Consider the following 17,064-nt stretch of genomic DNA (forward strand, 5'->3'; position numbering starts at 1 on the left):
TGTCATCTAATCTCTCCAGAATCCACGGGTAATTTGGGGTCCTGCTCCTTCAAGCTCCGCTCTTGGCCTTGTGTGGCCGCCCCTCTCCAAGTTGGTAAGGACAACCCTGCCCTCCCCTTAGGGGCTCTTTCCTCTCCCCTTTTAGCCCATTTCCTTCCCCTCGTCCTGGGTTCCACCTCTGTTCAGCCCCTGGCACCTATTTTTATCATTTTGTTCCATCTCATCTGATGACTCTGGAACTTGGATCCTGCCAGATGGACTCCTTCTAGTAGATCTCTTGTGTGTTATTAAGACCTGCAAACTACAGACCTTCTCCGGGCTTTAGCACTTGGGAATTGCATTTCTCTTTCTGTAAGAGAGACCTGATCCATGAGGCCTAAACAAGATAGAGATTTATATCTCTCTCATTTATTAAAAAAAGAAGACGAAGGAAGACTCCAGAGTAAGGCAGCCCAGATCTGATCTTGGAGCTCCTCCTGCGCTTTGCTCTACCATCCTCAGCAGGTGACTTCCATTTGAATCAGTGTATGTAAAGATGCAGGAACAGCCGGGGACCTACCCAGAGACAAGGAGAAAACCAGAGGGAGGATAAGGTCAAAGACAAGGTCAGCCTGATCTACTGTAACATTTTTGTTTTTCAAGGAGAGTAGACTTGAGGAGTTAAAAACTCATTTTTTAACAGGGTATATTGATTGCTGGAAAGAGTGTGGCATGTTTAACACTTTTATAGACTCCTAATAAAGTATGAATTGATATAACCATTTTGGAAAGCAATTTGGAGAAATACATGAAGAGCCTTAAATATGTTCATACTCTTGGCCTCTAATTCTACTTCTGGGACTTCATCCTAAGGCTATAAACTAAAATGTCAAAAAGCTTTATGCACACATATGTCAATTGTGATGTGACCGAGAGCAGCAAAAAGCTAGAGCCATTTAGATAGTCATATTGAGGTTAAAGAAATTATGGTACACCCTTATGATAGAATATTATATAGTAACTAGAGGCCCAGTGCACGAATTCATGCACAGGTGGGGTCCCTCGGCCTGGCTGGCAATTGAGGCCTATTGGGGGACCAGCCAAGGGGAGGTTGGCTGGCCAGGGGAGGGGCCACGGGAGGTTGATTGGCAGGGAGAAGGGACCGCAGGAGGTTGGCCAGCCAGGGGGAGGGGGGGTGAGGGAGGTTGGCTGTGGGAGTGCACTGACCACCAGGGGGCAGCTCCTGTGTTGAGCATCTTCCCCCTGGTGGTCAGTGCATGTCATAGCGACTGGTCAACCAGTCGTTCTGGTCGTTCGGTCGTAATGGTCACTTAGGCTTTTATATATATAGATTAAAATGATGTCCACACAAAAATGTATAAGGAATTTTGGGGAAATCTAAGTAAATGAATAGTACACAAAATTAAGTGTCATTTCATCAAAGCTATATACACAAAAACTGTAACATTACCACCTGGGCATACCCAAATGTCACAGTAGTCATCGCTGGAGGAGTGGATTATTCATGTTTCTATTCTTTATGCATATGCATAATTTTTTCTAGAACATGTTGGTTTTAATTTCATGTTCATCATCTTTAAACTGTAGGGGCTTTTGAAAGGTTCATCAGGAGCCAAGGGGATCAGAGATGCCATAGGAGAAGAGAGGAGGAGCTGGCAGTAAATCACCTCATTTCCGTGGCGTCAGGAAAGCAAAGCAGAGACAGGGGAGGGATTTACACTCTCCCCAGCTGACAGGTCCCAAGCAAGCTCTGTGCAGGCAACACGACCAGGTGCCATCTTCCCCCGCCCCCTGCCCTGCTGCTGAGAACCCCCTGGGCAGGGGCTGGAAGGGCTGGCCTCTCCCCTCTCTGAGGACTGAGGGTTCCGGCTCCTCCAGGAGCCGGGGCCGGATTCATCAGCATCACCTCTGTGGGTGTCAGCCGAGAGGGAGGGAAGGCAGCGTTCAGGATGGACAGGAAGCTGGGGGGAGGGAGGGGAAGTGTCCATTCATTTTTCCCTCGAGAGGCCTCTGAGTCACTGAGATCCCTGCCTTCTGAATGTTTTCCACTGGCGCAGAGCCTCTGCCAGTTCTGAAACCTCCCTGCTGTTTTGTTTTCTCTTAGCAGTAACAATCTGTAGGGGCCTCTCTTCCCTTATCCTAAATGAAGACAGGAAAATAATATCCCAGCTGGGTCCTCAATCCGTGCAGTGTTGTCGAAGGGTTCCAAAGGCCCAGGTCTTCTTGAAGGCAGGCAGTTAGGCACGGATATGGGACACTCCTCAGAAAACAGCTACTGACTAGGCCCGTTCTGCAAATCGGAGCTCCTGGGCTTTGGAATCAGATAGAACAGGCCTCAGATCCTGGCTTTGCTCTGACTCAGATCCAAGACCTTGGACAAGATACCTCCACTTTCTGAGCCCTGTTTGCTCTGAATATTAGGGTAGGAGAGAATCTCCCAATGAGTGTGGTTGCAAATATCAGAAATAATGTTTTTAAATGTGCCCCCATGCAATGAGCGGCACATAGTAGGTGCCCATAAAAGGTCATTCTTATCTGTCAAATTATATTTCCTGGGCGTCCTGAAGATGTGAGAAGCAGTGCCCTGGAATCAGGCACCAATCGAGAAAAGAGGGTTCGTCCTGTGTCTTTTCCCAGCACAAAAGAAGCACGACTTCTCTTAATAATAGCTGATATACTCAGCCTTCAACTCAAATCCAGGCCTCCCTCCCGCCTCCCGCCTCCCACCTGCCCCAGTGCGGCCCCTCCTGACCGCATGGGTCTGCAGCGCTCCTTCTCTCCCCAAGCAGGAGAGCAATTACTGTCAGAGCCACTCAGCTGGTAATTAATCATGTAGGGACCTGTGCCATCTCTTCTGCTGTGGTGAAACCTTCCTTACGCCGTTCCCCGGGCTGCTCTTCCCGTGTGTTTGCATCTCATCGCTCCAACTAGATTCCAAGCCCCTTGAGGGCGAGGCTGCTTCCTCTAGTTTGTGCTCTGTCTCTCCGTAGGCCATTGCTACTTACTTGTCCCACATTGGATTTTTTTTTTAGTTTCTTTAGGTTTAGCCCACAGGAAGCACAGCCAGGCTTAGCTGGTGTCAGGTAGAATATTTGCGGCTCTAAACACATCTGAACAGCTCTGGGATTGGCTACTTCCAAAGGGGAACTGCAAAGAATCTGCAGCAGGAAGCGGCTTGCTATGCCCCTGAAGTGTGGCTCCTCTGGTTCTGAGCAGATTCAGAGCAGGGTTGGGGGTGGGGACAAAGGCAGTGCTGCCAAATCAAAGGCTAGATGTGTGTCTGGGGCCAGGCCAGGACACCGGTTGCTTCCTGCCACCCACAGCTTCTGGGAATGCCGGGAGAGGCTGCTCAGGAGAAGCGGGACTCCCATCAGTAAGCCAGGGGCAAAGGCGCCACGTAGTCAAGCCAAATCTGGAATCATTTAGGAAGGGGAGTATCGGGTTCCTCCTCCTCCTCTCATCTTCGCTCCCTGATCTGGGCTTGCGGGTCCCAGAAAAGCTAAGGAGCGGGAGCTCCCAGCGGGAGCAGCTGGGTCCCCGCCCTCCCTCTGCGGCCTGGGGCGCCTCTGGTCGGGGCAGGAGCAGTCACACGCAGCTGACAGCTGTGGCGGCGCCAGGGCTCGGGCGCCCACCACATGGACTTCGCTTTTTTTATTCCGGCCTCCCCCTGGGCCGGCCTTGTTCCGTCCCCCTGGCAATCAGCGCCGGCAAAATGGCCCAGTGGGGTTTTCGGAGAAGGGCCGCCGAGGAGGGTTGGGGAAGGGTGAACAGCACCTTGCTCCCCTCCCTCGTCCTTTCTTCCTGTGTGAACATTCACTTCAAAAGTCACAGGAAGGCGCTTCCCTTTTCTTTTGTTTGCATCCCTTGCAGAACCGGGGGGCTCCTTTTCTTCCCAACGGGGATTTCGGCATTTCAGCGGTTCTGGGTGGTTGGGATCACAGGGTGGAACTCGAGAAGAGAAAAGCCGGGTGTTTGCTGAGTGCCTGCCACGCACCAGATGCACACCGTTCCCGGCGCCCGGCTGCACACCGATGGGCTGGACTCCAGGGCAGAGCGGAGGGCCTCGGCTTGCGGGCCCCCTCCCCTCTGCCCCAGTATTTTTTTTTAATTTTGTTTTATTGCTTAAAATATTACAAAGAGTAGTACATATGTCTCCTTCCCCCCCGCCTTGACCTTCCCCCAGTGTCTTGTGTCCATTGGTTATGCTTATATGCATGCATGCAAGTCCTTTGGTTGATCTCTTACCCCCTCCCCCGCACCCCGACCCTCCCCAACCTCCCCAGCTTTCCCGCTGTCGTTTGACAGTCTGTTCGATGCTGCTCTGCCTCTGTATCTATTTCTGCTCATCAGTTTATAATGGTCTTTATTATCCATAAATGAGTGAGACCAGTGTTTAAATATCAATACCCGCTAGCCAAGGGCCAGCACCTCCCACCTCTATCCCACCCCTTCGCCAGGGCCCTTCCCCGCGGCAGAGGTTTTCCGCGAACCTCCATAGAGAGGTTCTTCCTGCTCCCGGGAAATAGCTTCGCGAATGGCAGCAGAGATAAGCTCTGAGGGGGAAGGCGCCACGGAGGGGAAAGGTTGGGGGCGTTGGGTGGGTAGGAGGCCTGTCTTCCTCTCTCATCTCTGCGGCCAGGAGCTGCCGCGGTTCGTCCGCCTCTCGTGACAGAAGAGCGCCCCCTGCTGCCCGAGCCAGCCGGGTGTCGCGCAGCAGGTCGCCGGGAAGGGCTGTGTCCTGGCAGAGCGGGTCATCCTCGGAGCAGAGGCCCCAGGCCTTGCAGAAGGAGGATGCCATACATCCGCCTGTGGCGCCCTCTGGAGGGCGGAGCGGGGGCAGTTGTCTGGGCGGCACGTTAAGAGTGTGGGATCCGGTTCCCAACCTGGTCCCACAATACACTGCCTGCCAGACCCTGGGCATGTATGGTTTAACTTCTGAAGCTTCGGTTTCTTTCTCTTTTTTTTCCTTTTTAATCTTCACCCGAGAATATGTTTATTAATTTGAGAGAGAGAAAGAGAGAGGGAGAGACATTGATGTGAGAGAAACATTCATCTGTTGCTTCCCCTAGAACCCTCAATTAGGCATATGTCCTCACCAGGAATCCAGCCCAAAACCTTTGGGTGTAGGGGACCACACTCCCACCAACTGAGCCACACTGGCCAGGGCCAAGCTTTCGTTTCTTCATCAATAAAGAGAGATCATTAATAGTATGTATATCACAGAGATGCTTTGAGGAGATAATTCATGTAACGCACAGAGCAAGCTTTCAATAATAATAACTGTTATTATTGATTCAGCTGACACCTCTACAACTAAGTGATGAGAGAATAACTGACAAGATCCCACGGACAAAAGTCAAGGGATTTCTTTTTCCAAAGCATTTTCATCATTAAATGGATCTGATCCAATTCCATGGGCATATTTGAGAGAAACAACTTTGCCTAAAGGGGAAATAGATGCCAGAGACGTTCACAGAAACATCAACCACAAGCAATTACTAAGCACATTGATCAATGCTCCAAGCTGTGCAATAAAGAAAAGGGAAAAGAGTTATGTTGGGGGAGGTGCTGGCCTGTATTATCAACTTTTCCTACTTTGCTGGATTATATCCATTAACTACAAACATACTGAAACATCACCAATTAAAAACAACAACAACAAGCCTAGCCAGTATGCTCAGTGGTTGAGCATCTACCTATGAACCAGGAGGTCACGATGCAATTCCCGGTCAGAGCACATGCCGGGGTTGCAGGCTCAGTTCCCAGTGGAGGGTGTGCAGGAGACAGCCAGTCAATGATTCTCTCTCATCACTGATATTTCTATCTCTCTCTCCTTCTTCACTCCTCTCTGAAATTAATAAAAACATATTAAAAAATTTTTTAATGAAAATGAAATAAAGCCCTAACCGGTTTGGCTCAGTGGATAGAGCGTCAGCCTGCGGACTGAAAGGTCCCAGGTTCAATTCAAGTCAAGGGCATGTACCTTGGTTGCGGGCACATCCCCAGTAGGAGGTGTGCAGGAGGCAGCTGATCGATGTTTCTCTCTCATCGATGTTTCTAACTCTATCTCTCTCCCTTCCTCTCTGTAAAAAATCAACAAAATATATTTAAAGAAAATGAAATAAAGACTTTCACAGACGTATGAAAGCTGAGAGAAGTCGTCAGCAGCAAACACCAATACAATAAAATCTTGAAGTAGGTCCTTCAGGCAGAATAAAAATTATACCAAAAGAAAATCTGGATTTACACAAAGGAAGGATGAGCCCCAGAAATAGTAAATATGTGGATAAATAGAAAAGTCTTATTTTATTAGTACTTAAATTTTATAAAAGCTAATTGATAGTTTAAAGCAAAAATAACAAAAAATAACCATGCATTGTAGAGCTTCTAATATATACAGGAGTAAAATGCATGACAACAATAGCACACAGGCCAGGAGGGGAGAAGTGGGAGCATAGTGTTATAAGGTTCTTACACCATATGTGAAGTGGTGTAATATTTCTTGAAGGCACATTGTGATAAATTAAAGGTGTACATTCCAAATCCTGAAGCATCCACTAAAAGAACAAAGCAAAGAGATTTAGCTAATACGTCAATAAAGGTGATGCATGAAATAATAAAAAAGAGTATTTATTTAATACAAAAGAAAGCATTAACATAGACATAAAGGACAAAGAATAGATGGCACAAATAGAAAGCAAATAGCAAAATCGTGTATTTAAACCTAACCACATCATTTAACACCCCCAATTAAAAGGCAGAGATTGTCAGATCGGATAGGAAAGCAAGACACAACCAAATGCTTTTTCTAAGGAATCCACTTCAAGTATAAAGAGCAAGTAGGTTAAACTTAAAAGGAGGGGGAAAGATATACCACGCTAACACTAAGCAAAAGAAAGAAAGAGTTGCTCTAAACTATCAGACAAAGTAGATTTCAGAGCAGGAATATTACCAGGGATAAGAGAAGGGTCATTTCATAATAATAAAGGAGTAAATTCATCAAGAGGACATAATAATCATAAATATTTATACACCTAACAACAGAGCTTCAAAATGCATGAGGCATAATGCCATTATTCACAGTCAACATAATTGGGCACATAGAAAATAAAAAAAGATATCGAGGATGCTTTGGAATTAATAAGTAATTTGCCAAAGTCACTGGATACAAGGTCAATGTACAATCACACTGTAGTTTGAATTTGCATTTCCAGGAGGCCATTTTAGGATATTTATTGGCTATTCAGAAATGTTATTTTGCAATGCGCCTGTACAAGTCCTTCGCTCATTTCTGTTGGGTTGTCTGTCTTTTTGCTTTACTGATTTGGAGGCGTTCCTTATATATCCTGTGTATGAGTCCTCTGACAGAGATGCATACAGCAAACAGTTTCTTCCCCTCTCCGCGGGTGCCTCTTCGCCTTGTTCCAGTTGTCAATTTACTACCTCTCTCTGCTTTGCTTTGTGACTCTAGAACTTTGTGACTCAGATAATATTTCTCCTTTGCCAGCTGGCTTGATAATATGCTTTGTCAGTGGAAGATACTGGAGGCTCACTGCAAGGCTGGATGAGAAAGAGGTATTTTTTTTCTTCTGTTGTTCTATTTTTGCATGAAGTGGCAAATGGAGCTGTGTACAGGGACCCTGGCTGTGTTACCACACAGGTGGGCTGCCCTTGCTGTTCATTGGGGGCGAGGACTCTCCATCCATTTCCTTTGTCCGCGGAGTAGCAGACAGGGTGGCGGCCATGCCCCGTCCTCAGAGATCTGGATCTCAGCCCTGCAGGGCTCCCCGTCTAATTTTTTAAGCTCCTTTCTTATTCAGTCTTCCCCCAGCCCTGGGAAAAGTAAATAGCTCAGCTTCCTGCAGTGTCTACCTTTATTATAACTTAGCATTCTTTTTTTTTCTCCTTTTTAAATAGTGAATCGCCTTTGTTTATATTATAATAGTTCTTTGTGTTAAATTTCCCTGTTCACTTTATTGGTATAAATTCTATCCCCTAACTGGATTCTGACTTACACTCTTGTGACTGTGGCCTTTGGTAAGTAAAAGTTCTCGATCCTAACATGCTTCGGCAGCTTGGTCGAGAATCAGTGGGTCTCATACGGATTAGTCTAGTTCCAGGCTTTCTGTAAACTACGGCCCGCGGGCCGGATCCGGCCCATTTGAAATGAATAAAACTAAAAAAAAAAAAAGACCGTACCCTTTTATGTAATGATGTTTACTTTGAATTTATATTAGTTCACACAAACACTCCATCCATGCTTTTGTTCCAGCCCTCCGGTCCAGTTTAAGAACCCATTGTGGCCCTCGAGTCAAAAAGTTTGCCCACCTCTGGTAGTTCCAGGCTTCCTGTTATGTTCCATTGACCTACATGGCTATCTTTACACCAGTCCCACACTGTATGGCTTACTGTGACCATACAGTAAGGTCTTAAAATCGGATCATATAAGTTTTCCAACTTTTTTTTTTCCAAAGTTGTTTTGGCTATTCTAGGACCTTTGAATTTTTACATAAATTTTAGAAACAGCTTGCTCATTTCTATAAAAATGTCTTCTGGGATTTTAATTAGGATTGTGTTGAATCTATAGATCAATCTGGGTTGAACTGACATCTTAACAATACTGAGTCTTCTAATCCAGGAACATTGTGTTGATCCGTTTGGGCTGCCATAACAAGATGCCATAGACTGGATGGCTCAGACAATAGAAGGAGGCTGGGAAGCCCAAGATCAAGGTACCAGCAAGGTAGGTTTCAACCTGGGGCCTTTTCTCTTAGACTGTAAACAGCTGCCATCTCTCTGTGTGCTCACATTTTCTTGGGTGCACACGAGAAAGAAGGAGAGCACACTCCATTTGGACACCAATCCTATTGGGTCAGAGCTCCACCGTGATGAGCTCATTTTATCTTGACTACTTCCTAGGAGGCTCCACCTACAAATATAGTCACAGTAGGGGGTTAGGGTTTCAACACATGAATTTTAGGGGGGACACAACCTAGTCTATAGCAAACATCATCTATCTTCCATTTATTTAGATCTTTATTTCTCTCAACAACTTTTAAAAATTGTTGGTGTCTTGCACATCTTTCATCAAATATATCCCAATGTATTTAATATTTTTGATGCTGTTGTAGATGACAGTTTTAAAGATTTCAGTTTCTAATTGTTTGTTGGTAGTATACAGATATACAATTTATTTTTGTACGTAATAGACCTTGTATACTGAAACCTTTCTAAACTCACTTATTAGTTCTTATAATTTTCCTCTATGAAAAAAAAATCATGTCATCTGTGAACAAAGATGACTTCTTTCTAACTTTCCATCTGTGTGCATGTTTTCCCTTTTGTTTGTTTGCTTTGCCTTTTTGCACCTGCTAGAACCTTCAGTGCAATGTTGAGTAGATGTGGTGAGAGCATTCATCCTTGCCAATCTTAGGGAGAAAATACTCAATGTTTCACCATAAAGCATGATGCCTGCTATAGGTTTTCCTTAAGTGCATTTTATCAGGTTCCGGGAGTTTCCTTCTAAGTCATAGTTTGCTGAGTGTATCTATAATAAATAGAGAAATTTTTTTCAACTACATTTTTCTATTGAGATCACCAATGAAGCTGTGTGGGCTTTTGAGTTTTCATTATAGGAAGGTTTTTCAGGTTATTAATTTAACTTCTTTATTAAAAATAAGTTTATTTGGATTTCCTATTTCTTCTTGAGTCAGTTTTGGTCATTTGTGTCTTTGAAGAAATTAATACATCTCTCTTAAGTTATTGAATTTATTGACATAAATTTGTTCCTATTATTTTCTTATTGTCATTTTAATGTGTATAGGCTGTATAATGACATTGACTCTTTCATATTTGGTATTGGTGATTTGTGTCTGCTCACTGTTTTTCTTGATCATTCTAGCTAGAGGTTTATTACTTTTATTTATCATTTTTTAAATGGCTTCTGTTTCCATTAATTTGATCTACCATTTTTTTCTTTTTTTAAAATATATTTTATTGATTTTTTACAGAGAGGAAGGGAGAGAGATAGAGAGTTAGAAACATCGATGAGAGAGAAACATCGATCAGCTGCCTCCTGCACATCTCCCACTGGGGATGTGCCCGCAACCCAGGTACATGCCCTTGACCGGAATCGAACCCGGGACCTTTCAGTCTGCAGGCTGACGCTCTATCCACTGAGCCAAACCGGTTTCGGCTCTACCATTTTTTTCTATTATATTAATTTCTGTACTCATCTTTACAATTTCTCCCTTCTACTTTTTTTTAGTTTATTTTGCTTTTATTTTTCTTCTCAAAGAGGCTTAAGTCCTTCATTTGAAACCTTTCTTATTTCTGTATAAACTGTGTTTTAGTTGCATCTCAGATTTTCTAATAAGTTGCTTTCATTATCACCCACCTCAAAATATTTGTGATTTCTTCTTTGACCCAAGGATTACCTAAGTGCTTAATTACCAAATATTGGGGAGATATTTTTGATACCTCCTATTATTAAAATCTACTTTAATTTTATCATGGTCAGATAACACACTCTATATTGTGTTAATCCTTTAAATTTATCAACTCTTGTTTTATTGCCCAGTATATGGTCAGTCTTGGTGAAGACCCCTGTGCACTCGAAAAGGTTATCTCTGCCATCGTTCGGGATAGTGTTCTACAATATCAATTAGGTTATCAACTGGATGGCAATGTTGCTCCAGTTTCTAGAACCTTGCTGATTGTCTGTTTTTCCTATGAACAGTAAAGCTGTTCCTTTACAAATCTAAAATATCTCCCCAATATTTATAAATCACTTTGCACACAGATACTTGGCCAGGCTTTCCTTTTGGTAGAACTCAACCTTAAGACAATATCCAAGTACCACTTAAAGCATTATTCCAAGTGATCCCTCCCCGTTCTCACCCACATAGGTATCTCCCACCTTCCAAACCCCAAAACACTGATGTGCCCAACTTTGAACAACTGGCCATCCGAACACCTATGTTTGCACTAAAAGGATAATAAGGGTTTTTATTCGCCTCACAAAAGCATTCACAACAGGGTTCTCAATATAGGGAACTCCGCTGTGTGTTTAAAATAAAATTACAAAATTTTACCCCCCAAAAAATGACCTGGAACAACTTTTCCAGAAATAACGTATCCTATATAAAGTGCCCCATATAGCAACCCAATAGTCCCAGACTTTGAAATCTCTCTCTCTCTGTGAAAGTGCCTTTCTCCTGGGGCCCCCTGGTAAGTTTCCAACTCTTTTCCTGAGCCCCATGTCATGCCCTGAAGGGAGTTGCCATGGTGATGGTGGGAGGGTGACCTCCGAAGTAAATCAGGTTCAGAAGAAAGGGTTTCTGCCAGTGTGGCTAAGAAGCAGGGGGCTGAGATGCAAATGGCATTCCCCTTGGTCAGTCGGGCAGATATTTAACTAGTTGAGCCTTGGAGACGTGCTGGAGACGTGCAGAAAGTGCTCAAACAACTTCCCATGCAGGGGAGCTGACACGGGGCTCACCCAGCTGCTCGCGAGTAGAAGCCTTAACAATACACCTCGCCCGGAGCCTGGTTCAGACAGCTGCGTGCACCCAAAGAAAGGCTGTCTCGAGGGAAGCAGGTTGGGATTGAATGGCTCTAATTAATTTATTATGGGAGTTCACTGATATAAAGAGAGGGTCACTACATATGTAAATGATGCTGTTTTATCCCAGGATCTAAATGCACTTAACCAAGGAAATGAAAACTATCTCACGTTTGTTTAATTAGCTCATTTGAATAGAAGAGAGGCCAGGAGGAACTCGTAGGCCTGAGCTCAGGAACCTGCCCACACGGATTATTTCTCAACCCCTTAACACCGAGACCCTGCTGAACTCTTTCTTCAGTACTTTTTTAAAAAATGTTATTAATATTTGCAATGACAAAAGTCATTTGTGCTCATTGTAACAAGTCAAACAATGCAGAATTTTTAAGTAACTGTCTTTCCTTCAATTCCAGTCAGTTGAGGTAATCAGTGTTAACATCCTAAAGTACAGATCGCCTTCTATACCTTTTTTCCGATCATTTAAATATATAAACCAGTCCCCTTTATGTTTTCCCCTCCCTGTCACAGGCTTTAACATCACTCTTGCTACTTAACATTATATTATGGTACCATGGGGATTCCTCCCAGTCCAGATACATGGATCAAATTCTTTAATACCTCCATAATATCCGATATAATATTGTTCTATAACATTCTCTAATCGTATAATTTATTCAACATTCCCCTATTGATGGACAATTCTGATTGGATCCAGCTTTTGCTAATATAAATAGGGCCAATCTTATAAGAATATATATATTATTGTATATACAATATTATATATCTAATTGTGTATATATATATATATAATATATGTGTTATACTGATGTTGTTATTTCTATAAGATACATTCTCAAAATTGGAATCAAAGGATGTGTTCATTTTTACTTCTAACAGCCACCTTGAAATTACTTTCCCAAAAGGGTTTAGCAATTCACAAACTTATCAGCAATGTGTGACAGGCCCTGTTTACCCACCCACTTGACAACACACTTATCCATCTTTAATTTTTGCCAATCTGATGAGTGAAAATGGTATTAATTGTTGTTTGATTTCTCATTTCCCTGACTGCAGGTAGAGTTGAGTGTCTTTTCATATGCTTATCGGCCATTTGTATTCTCTCATCTGTAAAATGCTTGTTCATATCCTTTGCCCATTTTTTTTAAGTTTATACATTAAGGATATTAATTATCGTCTGTCATAGGTAGTATCATTAGTCTTTTGACTTAGTGGGACTTGGTCATTTTTATCCTTTCCCTATCAGTTTCACTTGTGAATGTCAGCTTTCACTGTTTTTTTCCAAGTTCATGGGCAAAGGTGTGGGACTAAGAAAAAGCACCCAGTGACTGTCAAACAGAAAAGAGATTCTGTCCTATTCGTGCTGGGAAGCCAGGAAGATGAAGTTGGGCAGCATTTAGCATCTATAATACTCTCGTCTGATAGAGAAAGAGGTAGTAGCTTTTCCAGAATTCAATTTATTTTTTCTGCTTTACATGTTCCGCCTCCTCTTGGAATAGAACCCTTCTCCACGTCCCTTTATCTAGCTCACTCCTACTCATTCTTCAAAACTCAGCTCAAACATCACTTCCTCTGAAAGCCTTCCTTGATCCGCCCACAGGCTGACCTAGAAGCCTTCCTGTGTATGATTCTATTCTAGCCTTGTCTTGTCATATCATAAGCCACGGTTTGCCTGTCAGACTCCCCCTCTAGCTGAGGGTTTCTTTTTAACAGGACTCACTTCAGAGCACGTGTCCATTCCCTGGGATGAGAGTGCTCCATTTACCCAAAGAATGGCTGGAACAACTTAGCAGACTTTTCTTTGTCACCACCATTCCAGGTGCTATGGGGGTGACAGAAGATTTATAGCACATGATCCCTGATGTCAGAGTGATTAAAAACCAGAGACATAAGAACACACTAAAGTTAAAACAATAGCGCACGAGAGCAACTACTAAGCACAGGGCAGTAGACGGTTGTGTAACTGAGAATATAAGTGTGATAGAAGTCCCAGGGGAGGGGCTCAGGGGAGAATCATGGGGAACATGGGACTTGATCTTGATGTTGATGGGTGGGTGGGGTTTGGGTAGGGAGTAAGAAGAAACAAGGGCAGCCAGGTAGGGGCAGCAATGGGCAAAGGGGTGGGACTGGAAAAGAGCCCACACCACACTATGGTGGTTATGGGACAGCGGGAGGCTAAACTGAACACAGCAGAGAGTTGGTGTTGGGAGGAGGAGGGAAACCGAGTGAAACAACATCTAGCTCCCCAGCGAGGAATTTCTGGATTGTTATGAATACGCGTGCTGCCTCCCCAGATCTTGCCGGCTGGTCGTGGCACGCTGCCATACACTCCAAAGATGTGTTCACATGTCTGTCTCGCTAAACGGTAAGCTCCTGGTCTGGAGTGTAGTTTGCAGAATAATGCCCCGCCATCACCAAAAGATGCCCGTGTCCTGATCCCCTGAACCTGTGTGTTGCATTAAATGGCAAAGGGGAATTAAGGTTGCCGACCAACCTTAAAATAGGGCGATCATCCTCCGTAATCCAGGGTGAGCCCAATGCCATCACATGGGTCCCTAACAGTGGAACAGGGAGACAGGAGAGGAGAGGCAGAGAGAGCTGTGACTACGAAAGAAGGTCAGAGAGATGCACTGCGAGAAGGATTTGGCTTTAAAGATGGAGGAAGGAGGCAACAAGCCAAGGAATGCGGGCAGGCTCTCGATGCTGGAAAAGGCCAGGAAACAGTTTCTCCCCTGGAGCTTCCAGAAAGGAACACAGCCCTGCTGATATATTGATTTTAGCCCAGTCAGACCCATTCCAGACTTCTGACCTGAGAACTATATGATAATAAATATGTATTGTGTAAGCCACTAAACTGGAGGTAAATTTGTTACAGCAGAAATAAGAAACTAGCCCAGGAGGGACCGTCCCGTCTGTATTTATATACACGCATAAGCTAGCTCCATCGTTTATGGTGTTCCATAAGTGCTTACTTCGTGAAACTGCATCAAGAATGCCTCGTGACCCAGCTCCCCTCCCGGAAAACACAAAGCAGACGCTATCAACACCCCTGGGCTTAGAGCCACGCGCTCCAAGTCACTTCGCTCTCAGCACAGATTTTGCTTTTGCGATGATAAATAACACCAAAGCAAACATCTTTCTTCTGTTCTTGAAGCAATTTGCTTGTCCTCAGCGAAATTCCTGGGTCAGAGGCGATGGGCATTTTTCATGGCTCTTGCCCCATTTTGCCAAGTTAACTTTCCCGAGAGTTCAAGCTCATTTACACGCTCACTTGGAATCAGGCACCACCCTCTCCCACAACCGAGCCCAGCAGGCCCTGTGCACCGCCCCCTCCCTGCACATGAACCTCTACCCTGCTCTGCTATCAACTATATAAGTTCTGGCCCCTGAGACTCAGCGGGGGGCCCCCACAAGGAGCAGGGATCCTGACCATTTTGCTACGGGGCCTTCGTGGTGGCAAGAACGACTTCTCCCCAGTCATGAGGAACATTCCCGAGGGAGAATGCTGGTCCCGGAGGAAGGAACCTCACACATCCCTCGTTTATTTTTAGTCAGCAATGACAATGAGAGATTTCTAAAAAAGAAAAAAGGAGTTACAAGAAATGATCTGCCTGTGTTCAGGAAGCTGGTAATTTTCCAGTGTCCCCAAATAGGTAGCCTGGGAATTAGAGCTGACTGACCCCGAGGGAAAAGCTGCTTGATTTAAAGGCCTGGTTCTTTCTTCCCTTTGCAGTCTAGTGGTTATTGTTTGGGGTTTTGTTTTTGTTTTTAACGAGTCTTTTGTGGACTCTGCCAATAAGAGCATCATGGAAGCCAGAACAGGAATAGTCATTTTTTGCACCTGCTTCTAGCCCGCAGGACAGAGACAGACCTACAGACTGCATCTTCCCTTAGGAATGACTCTCTCCCCCTTTCAGGAAAGGAAAAAAAAAATCCCTTTGCTTGCCTCTGCTTCCTCACTCACAAAAGTCATATTGATCTTGAGTGTGGGGAATATTCATGCACAGGGAGGTGGGGAGGTGGCTAGGTAGGAGGGGGCTCACAGAGCCTCCCAAAGACTTTGAAATCAGAGGCTCCTGGCAAAGTGGGCCGTTCCTGTCTCAGTCTCTCTAATGTGGGCAGGCATGGTGGCTCTTCCCTCCCTTTTCCCTCCCCCCGCCCCGATCACAGATGTGTCCATGTGAAACAGGGCCCTGAGCTATGTCCTACTGCACCAGGGGCACAGTCTGGGACTCGGTTTTGCTTGTTCCGATGGGGAAAGCTTTGCAGATCTTCACTGTAGTCCTGGCTTCTTCCCAGACTTCCCTGGTGACTGTGGGCCTCAGTCCCCAGGTCCTCCGGTTCCCTCTCGGTGAAACGGCCAAACAATCCTGCTTCCCGGGGAGCGAGCGCGCCGTGTGCCTCAGGAGAAAAGAGCAACAAATATTTATGATTCCATCACTGAGGTGGCAGCTGAAACAGCTGAGAGAGCAAAGCCTGACCCAGGCAGGGCCCGGACCCTCCACGGGGCCTGCTTCCCGCCGCCTCCCACTCACACCCCGACAGAGCAGAGCTGACCCCCCGCCTCCCGGTGGGGTCCCAGGCGACTCCCCAGCCCGTGGATTTTCTTTGGCACTTTGAGGCTCCCCCAGGAGGCTTCCTGAGACCGCAGCGGGAAATGAGGAACATATTTTTAAATCAGAAGGGGAAGCAATGTCTTTGTGTCAGCTAAGTGGCTCGGAGCCAGGGCCGAGAGACTGTGGCGCATTGCTCCTCGCAGACAGCAGGTGCTCCTCTAGATGTGGTTATGGCAACAAAATAAATGACGGATAATTGCTTTTGTGACAACTTGCCAATTAAATTAGACTCAGCAGAATAACATAATGACAATTTGTTATGCTCCGGTGGGCACTAACATACCAATCATAATTAAATGCTATGACTGAAATAGAATACGGCTCAACGCAGGAATATATAACCCCAATTCCCTCTCCGTGAAACATTATAAGTTGAGGCTTGATTTTAATTTCGGGAAGATAATGGCATTAGTGCACATCCAAGTGGGTTTGTGGAGAAGCCTGTGGCGAGGGGAGGTGGGTCTGAGTGGGAAGGCTAGGCCTGCGAGGAAGTGCCCTGGGGGGCTGAACTCCAAGGTCACGAGGAAGATTTGAGGAGCCCCCATAGTGAAGACAGCGCTCCATGGGCCGTGCCTGGTCCTGTCAGCCCAGCGGGGAGGGCAAGGCGGAGGCCTTTGTCAATGGCTTCTGTAGTAGCATGGCCTGTGCTGTGGCAACTCCAAGGTCCCCACACCAGAATGTCCCAGGGGCACGATCTTGAACGAGAAACCTGAGCTTGCACTTCATGATCAAGGGGCGTTGAAGACCTACTTCGTGCCAAGCATGTACTTGGTACTCTGCATCCATAAGGCACTTTCTCTTCACAGCTCTTAACTAAAGTGAGGAACCAGCCTCAGAGATAAGGGACCCACTGAACATCACAGTCATTTC

The sequence above is a fragment of the Myotis lucifugus genome, unplaced genomic scaffold, assembly GCF_000147115.1.
Source record: "Myotis lucifugus unplaced genomic scaffold, Myoluc2.0 scaffold_158, whole genome shotgun sequence".
Classification (NCBI taxonomy): domain Eukaryota; kingdom Metazoa; phylum Chordata; class Mammalia; order Chiroptera; family Vespertilionidae; genus Myotis; species Myotis lucifugus.